The sequence below is a fragment of the Caloenas nicobarica genome, chromosome 10 (genome assembly GCF_036013445.1).
Source record: "Caloenas nicobarica isolate bCalNic1 chromosome 10, bCalNic1.hap1, whole genome shotgun sequence".
NCBI lineage: Eukaryota > Metazoa > Chordata > Aves > Columbiformes > Columbidae > Caloenas > Caloenas nicobarica.
This window is the reverse complement of record NC_088254.1, coordinates 1,679,728-1,695,360: the sequence shown is the minus strand read 5'-3', so window position 1 is coordinate 1,695,360 and position 15,633 is coordinate 1,679,728. Positions and strand designations below refer to the sequence as shown.

The 15,633-nt window shown below is 52.5% G+C and overlaps 3 non-coding genes across 3 annotated transcripts; all 3 read left to right on the top strand.

The window, feature by feature from the left end:
- Nucleotides 1-906: 906 nt before the first annotated feature.
- TRNAQ-CUG (transfer RNA glutamine (anticodon CUG)) lies at nt 907-978 on the top strand. The gene has a single exon. It is a non-coding gene; the product is annotated as a tRNA-Gln (tRNA).
- Nucleotides 979-12,112: 11,134 nt separating this feature from the next.
- TRNAS-AGA (transfer RNA serine (anticodon AGA)) lies at nt 12,113-12,195 on the top strand. The gene has a single exon. It is a non-coding gene; the product is annotated as a tRNA-Ser (tRNA).
- A 3,035-nt stretch (nt 12,196-15,230) lies between these two features.
- On the top strand, nt 15,231-15,302 carry TRNAQ-CUG (transfer RNA glutamine (anticodon CUG)). Its single transcript has one exon. It is a non-coding gene; the product is annotated as a tRNA-Gln (tRNA).
- The last annotated feature ends 331 nt before the right edge of the window (nt 15,303-15,633 follow it).

Genomic DNA, 15,633 nt, shown 5'->3' with positions numbered 1-15,633 from the left:
TGCACTGCTGCCCTCCTGCCCTCTGGACACCCAGGGCTGTCCTACACCCTCAGCCCCCTCTCTCTGGCTCTGACACCTTCCCCTTTGCTTTCTCAGCTGACACCACTCCCAAAGTGCCCCTCAGCAAGGCAGAGGGGGTTGTGGAGCAGCAGGCAGAGCACAGCACAGAGCTCCCCCAGCAGGCAGGGGATGTCCTGGGGACACTGCTGTTTCTCCCTTCCCACCAGGCAGCTCAATCCCCAGCTTCCCAGACACAAGAGGGGACCTCCAGGGCTCTGCAGCTGGGGAGGAGGACAAGCCTGGTAGTGTGGGAAACACCTCTAAGACAAGTGGTGAGGGGAAGGCCTGTGTTGGACGCTGCCAGTTCCAGGCCTGCAGTGCACCTGCTGCATGATACAGCTGAGCCATCAGCAATGTGTGTGGCCCCTCTGTGAAAACATATTCCAGAAAGGGCAGAAAAAGCTGGGCTGAGAGAGGAGGAAGGAACAAAAAGGGTCGGAAAGAGCAAGGGAAGATGCATCCAGCTTGCACAGATAAAGGAGCCTGATGTGAAGGAGTCTAGCTGGCCCTTGGACAGCGCAAAGGGAATGTGTTGTTTTATGCTTAATTTTTTGTTTTTCATGATGTGAATCCGTTTTAATTGGCAAAAAACCCAGGTCTTATGAGGAGAAAGCGAGATTCTCAGGGCTTAGCAGGCTGGGTCTTATAACAGAGGCCATGCCAGGCTTGTGCAAAGAGCTCTGGCATTCCCTTGCAAAGCCCTGTGAGTAGCGGGTGCCTGGTGGCCCTGGAGGAAGGGAGCTTGTACTTGGTGATGGTCAGGGAGCTGGAGAGAGTGCCAGGCTCACCCAGAATAATATGGCTGCACCAGAGTGGCCACAGGAGAAAGACAACAGGTGTTCAGCAGGTCCCATGGTGTAATGGTGAGCACTCTGGACTCTGAATCCAGCGATCTGAGTTCAAATCTCAGTGGGACCTCAAGTTTTAGCTCTCTCAGAGCTTTCCTCAGCATGCACACACCTGAATAGCCTTGCTGTTGGCTCACTTCTTTCATGCATTCCCATCATCCCTCCTCTCCTGTGCTCCCAGCCCTGGGACTGACATCAGTGCCCCTTCTCCTGCCCTGTGCCCAACAAACCTTGGCAGCTTTCCCAAGGTCTGGCCCTGCCCCCTCTCCGCTGCCCTCTTCCTGATGGCTGCTTCTGGATGAGGAGATCCAGCAATGGCTCAGCAAATCACACAAGAGCTGAGGTGCAGATCATGCAGGCCAAGCCTGGCTCAAAGCAGGGTCAAGGAGTGGAGGCTGTTGAGGGCCTTATCTGTTTGGATGTTGCACATCTTCTAAGACGGAGAATCTACAACCTTGCCGGGAACCTTTTCCCCATCTTGACCACCACTGTTGCTGGCATTAAGTTTATTTCCACTCCTGTCCATTGCTTCCTGTGAAATCAATTTCTCTGAGGCTTTCCTGCCTTTCTCTTGCCTGCTTGCTTATTTTTGGTGTTTGGGTGTCACGTCAGAGAATTCCAGCCACCCTGGCGCTGTTCCAGCATGAGGACACAGTCATTGTCATAGGAAAGAGCAGGTAATCCCTCTTTCTTGCAGGGTTGCTGAACAACTGGCAGAGGAGGAGAACAAGCCACCATGAGCCTCCAGCTATGCTGCACAAAGTCTTTAATGAGAAGGAGCAAATGCAGTGGCACAGAAGAGAGATCAAGAAACACGTTTGCAGGGTATGAGGGGACACAGAGAACAGCCCATTTCCCAAGGACAAGCTCCACACAAAGCGCTTGCCTTTCCCCATTCTGCTCTACCTGCTGGCAATCCCAGCCCAGCAAGAGCAGTCCCTAACTCCAGCACCCTCCCCCCAGTAGCAGCAGGTTCAGCAAAACAGAAGAGAACGAGCCCTTTCTCGAGGAGCTCAGAGCAGAGCAGAGCCAGAGGAGGCACGGCGAGGCCTGATGTGCAGCCAGGAGCCGTGGGCACAGGTCCCTCCTGCCAGGCAGCATGAGGACACCCAGCCCATCTGCAAGCCCTGGCCACACTCCTGCTGTGCAGTCCCCGTCATTCTTCCTGCTCCAGAAGGGATGATGCACTAGGTTCAGCAGTTCAGACGGCAGCGAGGGGGAGGCAGGCACAGCCCTGACCCCCCCAGACCAAGGGAGCCCCCAGAAGAGATGGGAACCCCGCCGGTGCTAAGGGTGCTCCCAACAGCAGCTGACAGAGAGGATCCCACGACTGTGTTCTGAGGGAAAGAGGTGAGGATGGGGCCCGGCAGGGTCACCACCACCGGGGAGGCCTCGATGGCCACCGTTGAGTCACCACAGCGGGCGACACAGGGCTCACTGCAGCTGCTTGCAAGTGGGGTTGGGCCACAGGAACCACAAGGTGGTGGGATACAGGGTCTGAAGCAAGACATCTCTCGGTGAGGGAGGCAAACCTGAAACACAGAGCAGAGAGGGAACACGGAATCCCAACTTCAGCCTGTCGTTCTTGTCCTCAGTTCCCTCTGCAGATACACTTTACTGCCCTCCGTCTCCATTTGGTGGTCCATGTCTAGAAACTGACCTTGCTGACATGTACTACAGGCGTGACATCTCAGCTTAGCGCTAGATTTGAATGCCTAGGACCAAATAAGTGCCTAACTGCTTGCCGATTCCACAAGGACCTCCTCAAGCATTACCCACTGCAAAAGCACAGATGAAGGTTGGTGCAACTATTCCAGCACAAATAGGCTGCGTGGAACAAGTGTCTCAGAAATCAGCTCTTGAAAACACACAATATGCATAGAGCTGCCATGGCCCTCACCGTGCTCTCTGAGTTGCATGGTCCAGAAGGGCTGAACTGCTTTTGGGCAGGACCCAGCTCAGTGGATTTAAAGCCCCTGTGGAGAACCTAATCAAACCCCATCTCCAGAACAACCAGTGTTCCACTGAAGGAGGCACTGGGTGTACTTGGTCGTTTGGTTAGAGACCATCTGTCTAAAGTAGAAATTCTGCTGAGCAGACCTCCCTGCAGCTGAGCCCCATTCATCCCCTTGTGCTCAAAACAAACCCCCTCTTCCAAGCCCTCCCCAGCCAACCCCATCAAAAGGGAAAGAGGTGACAGCCCTTGAACAGTTCTATTGCAGGGCCAAGCTGAGGCAGCCCGAGGATCCACCTGAGTAGCCTCCATGACAGCAGTTCAGCCCACGAGGAGAGATGGAGCACACAGAGTCTTACCTCGTTCCTCGAGGAAAGGGAGGCAAGAGAGGAGGATGCAGAGCCTGGAGCAGTGCAGCCTTTTATGCTGTGTCCTAGAGCCCTGTGTGGCTGCAAGCATTCCTTACTCATGAAGCATCTCAACTTATAGTAGCTGTCACTTGATGAGTCCTCGCTGGTGGTTAATTACTTGCTCCTTTCATCCCAAATGTTGTGCTCCTGTTTCATACTGCTGGACACCAAAGTAATTAATCTGTGTCCCAGCTTCATAAGGCAAATTACGTCCGAGGTCTAAGGCTAGTACTCAGGTAGATGTTATGTGGTCTTTTGTGATATGGATTGTCACATTGCCTTCTTGATGGTGAGCACAACCACCAGTCACGGTGAAGTTCAGCTTTAAAGGACACCTCAATTCAATTCTCCAGTGTTTTCTGTGCCGACACACCATCTAACCCTGAGAGACATTTCTCCCCACAGGTCATTGTAGACGCAATGGACACTGTGGCTAAGTTGAAGCAGAACGTCAAGACTGTGCAATCTCATACAGGAGAAGAGATGCACCTCTACAGGAATGTGGCAAAGCTGAACAGCAAGGAAAGACTGTTGTGGGCTGGCGGGAAGTCCCTTGTGGGCTGGAGTGACAGCCACAAGGACCTTGTTCACACTCATCAGGCTCTACCACATCCAGGTTTTGTGATCAAAGAGATGCCCTTGTCCTTTCCTTAAAGAGACCCACACCCAAAGGGACTTGTTTTGCTCGGCAAGGAAACCCCAGAGCCCAGAGGCTTGCATGGGCTGCTTATGAGGAGAGGTACAGGGCAGGGAGCCAAATGCTCATGGCCATTTTTCTTGGTTCAGGAATGGCATGGCCCATTCCGTGCATTTCAGACTACAAAGGGACATTGGATCAGCCTCCCAGAGCACCTGGGAAAAACCCTGAACTCCCGGCAAACACGAGTCACCCTGCTGTGAATTTCAGTGGACATGTTGTCCTGGCCTCAGGTGCACCAGCGATACCAGAAACCACCAGATACCTCTAGAAACCACTGGTGCTTCTACGTGATCTTGAACTGTTGCTGTCTTCCAAGGCATGGCCTTTTGCTGGCTGCTCAAGGCTCATGTGACAGTGTTAGGTTAACAGCTGGACTTGATTATCCTGAGACTCTCTTCCAATCAAAATGATTCTTTGATTCAGCATACCTGAGAATTACAACAATTGGAATGGATGTCTGGAGGTCCTCTGCTCCAACCTACTGCTCTGAGCAGACCAAATTCCCTGATAACAGCTTCTGACCTCCTGCTTTCTTGCAGTTACATCCATCTCCTGCTCCCCACCTTCTCATCTTTACTAGGCTCCACCACCCTAGTGCCGTCAGCCTTACCGTATGCATCATGTGCTCCAGTCCTCACGTTCTGCCTGGTCCTCTGCCACTACCTCTCTCCAGGAGATCCCAGGGTTATGGGGCGAGGTCTGGAGGTGGATGGGAAGTAGACACCAGGATTAGGAGTAAAGGCTCCTTCCAGGATTTACAGTGAAACTTCTGCGTGTACAGACTTTCCCTCTTCTTCCTGTCAGACCTTCTGCCCAGAAGGGGCTTCTAGTCAATGGCATGAAAGTCAAATGCGGACGAGGTGGCATTCACACATCCAGCCCTCATGGTCTTCATGGAGCATATTCAGGTCTCTTACCTCATTCCGATCAAACCACGATATGGGTGGGTTTTAAAAGTGGGATGAAACAACCGGACTGAGAATGAGAAAGAGAAGTGGGCATCCCTGAGATGTCATTGTACTGACCGCATGAAGAAATCTATTAATCTCATCTCCCCAGACCTTACTCGGTAACTGCTAAGCAGTGCTCACGGCCATCTCCTGGTGGCCCACGAGGGGCACAGTGCAGGCCTGGACGTGCTGTCCTAGAGACAGTGACCTTTCCAACGGTGGCAGAGTTCAGAAGTCAACAGGACAAGGCTCAGAGCTTCCTGACCTAAGTGGGAAGCTTTGTCTGCTCAGAGCCCGAGATCTCCCCAGAGGTCCTCCAGCAGTCCCTTCTAACCATCATTATTCGAAAGAGCATGGTGTCTCAAGAGCCCTTGAACAGCAACCAAATGGCAATACCTTGGAAGGTGGCAGCAGCACAAGACTGCATAGAAGCAGCAGTTGATTCAGGAACGATGCTAAAAGGTGTGGAAATGCCTTTGATGAAAGCAGAACTTTTGGAAGAATGAGGCTATGACTGGTATCTCTGAGATGCTTGAGACTGGGGCACTTTGTCCACTGGAGTCCACAGCATGATGACTCACGTTTGCCTGGAGCTCGGGGTTTTTCCCAACTCTTCCACATCATGATGAGTCCCAGGTGCTGTGCGAGTCTGATCCAATGTCCCTTTGTAGTCTGTAATGTATGGAATGGGACACCCCATGTGTGACCAAGAAAAAAGGCCATGAGCTTTTGGCTCCTTGCCCTTCGTCTCTCCTCAAAATCAGGCCATGCAGGCCTTGGGCCTCTGGGATGAAACTACTGAGCAAAACAGGTCAATTTGGGTGTGGGTCTCTTTCAGAGAAGGACGTGGGCGTCTTTGATCATCCTCTTACGTGCCCACTTGCTCGTTTCCCACAGGTTCTCCACTTTCCAAGCTGAACCCAGACCCCTGGCTGGAAGAAACACGAGGGCCTGGCCAAGTCATCAAGGGACATAGCTATGAAGATCCCATGGAGAGGTTACTTGAAAGAGACCTCCCTGACCCCTTTATTCCCTGGGCTCATGGGAAGAAAAAACCAGACTGTGGCAGAGCCTGATAAGCATATTTGAGGACCTTGTGGTCCTCAGTCCTGGTTGCAAGCAACTTCCCTCCAACCCACAATGACCCTTCTCTGCCACTGAACTTTGCCACATCTCTGGAGAAGTGGCTTTATGCAGTCTTGAACCTTCCCACTCTCTTGTGTGTGTCTCTGGTGACCCACTGGAGAAAGTACCACACTCACAAAGCCCTGATGCTGATAGAGAACTTCAACCACCCAGACATCTGGTGCCAAAGCAGCACGGCAAACTGCAAGCCGTCCGGGAAACTACTCGAGTCTATTAAGGACAAGTTATTATTACGGGTGATGGAGAGTTCATCCAGAGGAGAGGCACTGCTTGATCTGTTGTCTACTAATGTGGAAGAACTTATCTAAGGTGTCAAGACTGTGGGTAGGCCTGGCTGCAGCAATCATGGCCTGGAGGGATTCTCAATCTTGAGAGATACAGGACGAGTAAAAAGTAGGGTCAGGACCCTAAACCTCAGGAAGGAAAACTTTCAGTTGTTTGGGGCACTTGTGCATGGGATCTCTTGGGAAACTGCACTCAGAGATACACAAGTGAACAAGAGCTGGGAGATATTGAAAGACCTTTTTCTTAGACTGCTAGAACGCTCAGTCTTGGTGTGCAAGAAGTCGTACAGGGGAAGCAGGAGGCCAGCTTGCCAAATACCTCTTAGCCAAACTAAGAGGCAAAACTTAAATGCACAGGCAGTGGAGGCAGGGATACACATCCTGGGGGGATTATGGGGAAATAGCCCAGGAGTGCAAGGAGGGGATCAGGAAGCCAAGGAGCCGAACTTGGCGTGGGATGTGAAAAATTGCAAGATGGGTTTCTTCAGATACATAGGACAACAAGTGAAGAAACTCTACTTCCCTGATGAGTGAAATGGGACACCTGGCTACAACTGACATGGAGATGGTGGAGGCACTCAGCAACTACTTCCCTCCATCTTAACCACATGTGCCTAACCATGATACATAGTTCACAGAATGCAAAGGCATGGGCTGCGGGAATGATGTACCAGTAATAATAAAAATTAAAATTAAAAATTACGTATATAAAAAACCCCAAAACGACAAACCAGAAACAAAGAAACAAACCAAACTCAAAAAAACCACCACACCAAACCCACATTTCAACATCAGTGATAACAGAGGAACGTTTAAGGTCGTCCACCTGTCTGGAGCATTTAGTATTGTCTCACACAACATCCTTGATTCCATAACAGAGAGGCATGCATTTGACAAGTGGACCACTCATTGTATAAGGAATTGTCTGGATGGTCACACTCAAAGAGTTGCCATCTATGTCTTGAAGTCCAAGTGGAGACCCGTGATGAGTTGTGTCTCTCAGGGGTTTGTGTTGGGACCAGTATTGTTCAACATGTTTGTTGGGGACATGGACAGTGGGATCCACAGTGAGTTTCAGATGACACCAAGCTGAGTGATGTGCTTGGTAAACCAGAGAGAAGGGGTGCGATCCAGAGGGACCTTGACAGAATGGAGAGAAGGGTTGTGCAAATGACAGGAAGTTCAGCAAGGCGAAGTGTAAGGTCCTGCACCTGGGTCAGTGGAATTCCAACCATGGGTACAGGCTGGGCTATGACGGGATTGAGAGCAGCCCTACGGAGTAGAAAATTTCAGATGAAAGAGGTGAGGGCATAATCACCACAAAGGCTTTGGAAAGCAGTAACTACTGGGTGATTAGATGCTTCATGAGTAAGGAATGTTTGTGGCCCCATGGGGCTCTGGGACACAGCATAAAAGCCTGTGCTGCTCCAGGCTCTGCATCCTCCTCTCTTGCCTCCCTTTCCTTGAGGAACCAGGTAAGCCTCTGTGTGCTCCATCTCTCCCTGTGGGCTGAACTGCTGTCATGGAGGCTACTCAGGTGGATCCTTGGGCTGCCTCAGCTTGGCCCTGCAATAGAACGGTTCAAGGGCTGTCACTTCTTTCCCTTTTGATGGGGTTGGCTGGGGAGAGCTGGGAAGAGAGAGGTTCTCTGAAGCACAAGAGGATGAACGGGGCTCAGCTGCAGGGAGCTCTGCTCAGCAGAATTTCTGCTTTAGACAGATGGTCTCTAACCAAATGGCCAAGTGCACCCAGTGCCTCCTTCAGTGCAGCACTGGTTGTTCTGGAGATGGGGTTTGATTAGGCTCTCCACAGGGGATTTAAATCCACTGAGCTGGGTCCTGCCCAAAAGCAGTTCAGCCCTTCTGGACCATGCAACTCAGAGAGCACGGTGAGGGCCATGGCAGCTCTATGCACATTGTGTGTTTTCAAGAGCTGATTTCTGAGACACTTGTTCCATGCAGCCTATTTGTGCTGGAATAGTTGCACCAGCCTTCATCTGTGCTATGGCACTAGGTAATGCATGAGGAGGTCCTTGTGGAATCAGCAAGCAGTTAGGCACTTCTTTGGTCCTAGGCATTCAAATCTAGCGCTAAGCTGAGATGTCATGCCTGTAGTACATGTCAGTAAGATCAATTTCTAGACATGGACCTCCAAATGGGGATGGAGGGCAGTAAAGTGTATCTGCAGAGAGAACTGAGGACAAGAACGACAGACTGAAGTTGGGGTTTCGTGTTCCCTCTCTGCTCTGTGTTTCAGCTTTGCCTCCCTCACCGAGAGATGTCTTGCTTCAGACCATGTATCCCACCACCTAGTGGTTCCTGTGGCCCAACCCCACTTGCAAGCAGCTGCAGTGAGCCCTGTGTCGCCCGTTGTGGTGACTCGACGGTGGCCATCGAGGTCTCCCCGGTGGTGGTGACCCTGCCGGGCCCCATCCTCACCTCTTTCCCTCAGAACACAGTCGTGGGATCCTCTCTGTCAGCTGCTGTTGGGAGCACCCTTAGCACCGGGGGGGTTCCCATCTCTTCTGGGGGCTCCCTTGGTCTGGGGGGGTCAGGGCTGTGCCTGCCTCCCCCTCGCTGCCGTCTGAACTGCTGAACCTGGTACACCATCCCTTCTGGAGCAGGAAGACTGACGGGGACTGCACAGCAGCAGTATGGCCAGGGCTTGCAGATGGGCTGGGTGTCCTGTGCCCACGGCTCCTGGCTGCACATCAGGCCTCGGCGTGCCTCCTCTGGCTCCGCCTTGCTCCGAGCTCCTGGAGAAAGGGCTCGTTCTCTTCTGTTTTGCTGAACCTCCTGCTACTGGGGGGAGGGTGCTGGAGTTAGGGACTGCTCTTGCTGGGCTGGGATTGCCAGCAGGTAGAGCAGAATGGGGAAAGGCAAGCGCTTTGTGTGGAGCTTGTCCTTGGGAAATGGGCTGTTCTCTGTGTCTCCCTGAATCCTGCAGACGTGTTTCTTGATCTCTCTTCTGTGCCACTGCTTTTGCTCCTTCTCATTAAAGACTTTGAGCAGTATTCGTGGAGAATCTTGGTGGTTTGTTCTCCCTCTCTTTTCTCACACAGTCATCTGCTCTGCAAGGAAGAGCCTTGGCTTCTCTCCTAATCTTAACACTAATTGTGAATAGACATCCCTGGGATGATACTAGGACACCAAAATAAGCAAGCGGGCATGAGAAAAATGAAAAAGCCTCAGGGAAATGAAGTATGAGTCTTTAACCTCCTTATCAAGCCTTGTGATCTCTCTCAGGGTCAGTCTTGACTCCGGCCACTGAAAGCATCCAAGATCTGACCTCATGTCTTCTGCCAGTATACCCAGAGCATCATGCATGTGTGCTCAGGAAGCAGCGACTTCTCAGTGCCTGCCCTGAGTACCTCCTGGCAGAAGACAGAAGCCCCTTGATGAACTGGGCTGAGATGACAACGCTTCCTGAGGTGACAGGAAAAAATGGACATGTGTGCTTAGCTGAGCTGTGGAGGGCATCTTCAGAATCAGGCGGGGAGAAGTTGCTTTTCTAAGCCTGAATCTCAGCCCGACTCCTGGCATTTGGTGGTCAGGGTTATCCCTCCTTTCCTTTTGCTGATGCACTTTGCTAGTCATTGATGTTTTGGTGGAAAAAGGCACATAAGGTGCTCAGCAGTAAACTAAGGCCTCCTACACACAAGCAGGTAGCCAAGAACAAAGGAACATCCAGTGTCTCTGTTTAGTCTTCCAGATGATGCATTTCTCTCCTCAGTGCTGCTCAGCAGTCATTGCTTCTCCAGGTGCAGGAGTATTGGGGCAGGTGCATGTCTTCCCCTGACTGAATGCTGTGGCGGATCCTCCTGGAAACTAGGCTAAGGGACATGGAAAACGAAGAGGTGACTGGTAGTAGCCCACCTGGCTTCCCCAAGGGCAAATCATGCCAGACAAACTGAGTGACTCTGTATTGTGGGGTAGCAACATTGGTGGATAACGGAGGAGTGACGGATGTCATCTATTTGCGTGCAACATTTAATACTGCCCAACACAGCATCCTGGTCTCTGAAATGGAAAGACATTGATTAGAGATGTGGACCAGGCGTTGTATAAGGAATTGGCTGGATGGTCACACTCAAAGACTTGTGGTCAATGTCTTGAGGTCCAGGTGGAGACCAGTGATGAATGGTGTCCTCCGGGGTCCATGTTGGGATCAGTATATTTTAACATCTTTGCCAGACAAATGGACAGTGGGGTTGAGTGCACCTTCAAGGGAGATTGCAGGTGACGCCAAGCTGAGTGATGCCATCCAGAGGGACCTTGACAGGCTAGAGGGGTGGGGTGTGCAAAGCTCATTAAATTCAACAAGGCCAAGTGTGAGGTCCTGTGCCTGGGTCAGGGCAATCCCAAACATGGATACAGGCTGGGCCATGATGGGTTTGAGGCAGTCCTGCAGAGAATGTCTTGGCAGTGTTGGCGGATGAAAAATCTGAAACTAAGCTGGCACTGTGTGCTTGCAGTCCAGAAAGCTGGTTGTATCGTGGGCTGTGTCAGAAGCAGTGTGATCAGAAGGTCAGTGGAGGTCATTGTCCCCCTCTACTCCACTTTATTCTGCTTTTGTGAGACCCCACCTTGAGTACTGGATCTGCTTGAGTGGCTCCAGAGGAGAACACAAACATTATCAGGGGTGTGGAGTAGTTCTGCTATGAGTATAGGGTGAGAGATTAATGGCTGAGGAGAGGACATGAGGAGTCAGACGAGAGGAGAGGACAGGAGAAGACAGGAGAGGAGAGGAGAGGAGAGGAGAGGAGAGGAGAAGAGGGGAAAGGAGAGGAGAGGAGTTAAATTAGAGAAGGAAAGTGGGATCTAATATGCTACTCCACAACTACCTTCATCCCTGGTTGTCTCCACAAAGTTGCCTATCCTTCTTCCCTGGAAGCAGTCAAGATGCTATCTGGGGCATGAAATCAGCATCATCCTCATAGTGATACTGAAAACTCAGAAAAAATACTCCTTAACACTGTTTTGAAAGTGTTAAAAAGCAGGTACTTTGATTGCAGCGCACCAGACACTCCAAGGATCGTTCCTCTAATCGAGCACGTGTGCAGGACTCATGCTTCTTGGTATTTATTACACATACTAATTGCATATTCATTTGTTTCTACCACTTAGTTCATGCATTAAATGTAGATTATTTAAATAAACGTGCCCTATGTTGGAAGTTCTTTTTTGGGATCCGAAGGTCTTCATCTGGGGTCTCTAGTGGCCCCCGGTGGTCTTCGCAGCATGGTACCCCTTGAATTACAAGTGTCCGCTCTTTGACCCTGTTTCTTGAGCACACACGTTGTCGTTTTGTTCTTCTACACAGAAAACATCACGTAGCTCTTCTTCATCTAGTGGAACATTCTGCTTGCTCACCTTGCAAACGAAGGACATCCTGCTTTGCCTCATGTCCAGTCTCTATATAGCTACTGTATTCTGTATTAAGTTTGTGTTACATTATACCTGGTCTTGTTACATTAGGCCTAGTGTTGCTACATTATGCCTAGTTGGGTTTCTAAATGGCTTTTGTTCCTTTTATCAATAGCAGGATATGGCAGGAGCCCATCTGAGGACAAGGCGCTGGGACCTGCAGCCATAGCCCCTGTGGTGACAGCTGTCGAGGCCTCTGGAAGCCTGCCACCTGTCCTGCTCAGTGGAGGTCCCCAATGCAGGGCTTGGAGTGAAGCCTGGCCCTGAAGCCCCCAGGGAGCCAGGTGTCATTGCACGGGGCATGTGAGGAGCGGGACAGAGAGACCTGGAGCAGGTAGTTGTGGCCGAGTGGTGAAGGCGATGGACTAGAAATCCTATTGGGGTTTCCCCGCGCAGGTTCGAATCCTGCCAACTACGGCCTGCAGTTCCCTTTTGGGCTGCTGGCAACTGACCATTCTGCAGCTGTGGGACTCAGCTCCACACTGGACCTGCCGCCCAGGGAGAGAGTCATACCCCCTTGCCTACAGCACCTGTCCTCCTTCCCCACAGAACCTCTGGGATGAATGGGCAATCCTGCTCCCATTGCCAAGCTAGGCAAGCTGGGGGAAGGGAAAGGGCCAGTGCTGAGTAGGAGCCATGAAAAGGGCTCCACTGTTGTTGGTTCTTCACCAGAACTTCACAGCCTCATCTCACCTGACATCCCCAGCAACACAGCCCCACCAGCTGTCTTCCCCACACCTGAAACTACAGCAGCTCATCTCCAAAGAGAGCCTGCACACCATGGCCCTCATTGCTATCAAAGAAGGAAAGACACCTCATGGTTCTGAGATCATGCCAGCTTTCACAAAGTGCTCCTTGCTTTAGGTGTCATGACGACAGACTGGTGTGACAGGCCTTACCTGGCATCCTGGGGGAATTCTGCCTGACATATCCCAGCATTTGCACACAGAGACAGCTTCCCCAGGTTTCCATATTGGCCCAGGGATGAGATGGGGGGGTGGAGGTGGGTTTCTCCTCTCTCCTCCTTTACTGGGAAAGACATAGAAGTGCAAAAGAGGATGTGGTGTGACTGTGGCATCAGGGTACCCTCGCTTTCCATTACTAGACCCTGATGGGTGGATAGAAAAGAGCCGGAGGCTTCCCAGACGGCTGCTTTCAGATGCGTGCAAGCTGCTCCCAACAGAACAGCAGTGGAGGAGGGGTGCAGGTAGCCTGCCTGGGTGGGTTTTTAAAAGGAAAGGGAAACCCTGAGGGGCCCATGCAGAGAGGGCCCAGAGAAGGAGAGAAAATCGCGTTGCTGGTGCGTGGTCTGTTCCACACAGCCATGACACTGAGGGTGCTGGAAGCAGCGCAAGCAAAAGGGAAGCTCAGGGAGGTTGGCAGCATTGATGAAGAAGGAAAGGGGCAGTAGAAGAGCAATGTGGATCTGAGCCAGGGACCTCTTGATCTGCAGTCATATACTCTCTCCTGAGCAACAGCTCCTGCAGCAGGCAGGCTGCAGCTGCTCTCTCCATGCTCCCATCCGCACCCACATGCCAACCCTCTCCATCCTGCTTTTGCTTTTGTCTCCTCTGCCTGCTTGCTGCGTGCTCTGGTCCATGCATGGAAGAGGCAATGAGCAAAAACATGCCGAGAGATGCAGGTCTCAGCACTGCCACCTTGTCCCTCACCTTCACCAACAGGTTCTACCAGCTCAGCCTGCCCAGAGCCTTCCTGGGACACCTTGCAGCATCTAAGACTGGCTACCACCCCGTCTGGCTGGGCCAGCCTTGCCCTGGGGTGACTGGGAGCCACCTCCACAGCCAGCAGTCTTGGGCAGGACAAGCTGAAGGCGTGGAGAAGAAAGGTTCCTCTGACTCGCTGGCACCCTGCACGGTGGCAGGGGCAGCCCTTGGCTGTCAGGGAGCAGCAAGGGCAGGGCTGCGTCAGAAGGAAGGACAAGGTGGGAGCTGTGGGGGAGTGCAGCACAGCATGGGCTGGGCAAGGCCCTGCCAGCCAGTGTGAAGAACATGGCCCCAGCTGCTATACAACTTGCTTCCAGGAACCAACAGTGCCCAGGAGTAAGAGCTTTGACCTCAGGGTCAATGTGATCTGAAAAGCCAAACGCAAACTGCTCTCACTGGGTGAGAACATCCCACAAAGCGCCTGCAGAGCCAGGCTGGGTGGTCAAAAAGCAACTCCTCGAGAGGGGTTATAGGCAGGAGATGTGGGAGGAAAGGCAAAGCCAGGCCCTTGCACTTGTCAGCCCGGCTGCGGGGGCACTGAGGTTTCCAGGGAGAGCTTGTTCCTGCCTGGTGATGGGTGCAGGGAAGAGGAGGGCAGGAGGCCTGAGCAGCAGCGCTGGTGCTGGCAGGGCCAGGCAGCGTCAGGCAGGGTTGGGAGGTCCCTGCAGAGGTGCTGGGGGGAGCAGAGTGGTGCAGCAGGAGCGTGCTGGGCCCATAACCCAGAGGTCGATGGATCGAAACCATCCTCTGCTACTTGCTTTTGGCCTCACCCCAGCCCCAACAGACACTGCCTCTCCCTTGCAGCCTTCACCAGATGCCCCCTGCACTGCTGCCCTCCTGCCCTCTGGACACCCAGGGCTGTCCCACACCCTCAGACCCCTCTCTCTGCCACTCACACCTTCTCCTTTGCTTTCTCAGCTGACACCACTCCCAAAGTGCCCCTCAGCAAGGCAGAGGGGGCTGTGGAGCAGCAGGCAGAGCACAGCACAGAGCTCCCCCAGCAGGCAGGGGATGTCCTGGGGACACTGCTGTTTCTCCCTTCCCACCAGGCAGCTCAATCCCCAGCTTCCCAGACACAAGAGGGGACCTCCAGGGCTCTGCAGCTGGGGAGGAGGACAAGCCTGGTAGTGTGGGAAACACCTCTACGACAAGTGGTGAGGGGAAGGCCTGTGTTGGACGCTGCCAGTTCCAGGCCTGCAGTGCACCTGCTGCATGATACAGCTGAGCCATCAGCAATGTGTGTGGCCCCTCTGTGAAAACATATTCCAGAAAGGGCAGAAAAAGCCGGGCTGAGAGAGGAGGAAGGAACAAAAAGGGTCGGAAAGAGCAAGGGAAGATGCATCCAGCTTGCACAGGTAAAGGAGCCTGATGTGAAGGAGTCTAGCTGGCCCTTGGACAGCGCAAAGGGAATGTGTTGTTTTATGCTTAATTTTTTGTTTTTCATGATGTGAATCTGTTTTAATTGGCAAAAAACCCAGGTCTTATGAGGAGAAAGTGAGATTCTCAGGGCTTAGCAGGCTGGGCCTTATAACAGAGGCCATGCCAGGCTTGTGCAAAGAGCTCTGGCATTCCCTTGCAAAGCCCTGTGAGTAGCGGGTGCCTGGTGGCCCTGGAGGAAGGGAGCTTGTACTTGGTGATGGTCAGGGAGCTGGAGAGAGTGCCAGGCTCACCCAGAATAATATGGCTGCACCAGAGTGGCCACAGGAGAAAGACAACAGGTGTTCAGCAGGTCCCATGGTGTAATGGTGAGCACTCTGGACTCTGAATCCAGCGATCTGAGTTCAAATCTCAGTGGGACCTCAAGTTTTAGCTCTCTCAGAGCTTTCCTCAGCATGCACACACCTGAACAGCCTTGCTGTTGGCTCACTTCTTTCATGCATTCCCATCATCCCTCCTCTCCTGTGCTCCCAGCCCTGGGACTGACATCAGTGCCCCTTCTCCTGCCCTGTGCCCAACAAACCTTGGCAGCTTTCCCAAGGTCTGGCCCTGCCCCCTCTCCGCTGCCCTCTTCCTGATGGCTACTTCTGGATGAGGAGATCCAGCAGCGGCTCAGCAAATCACACAAGAGCTGAGGTGCAGATCATGCAGGCCAAGCCTGGCTCAAAGCAGGGTCAAGGAGTGGAGGCTGTTG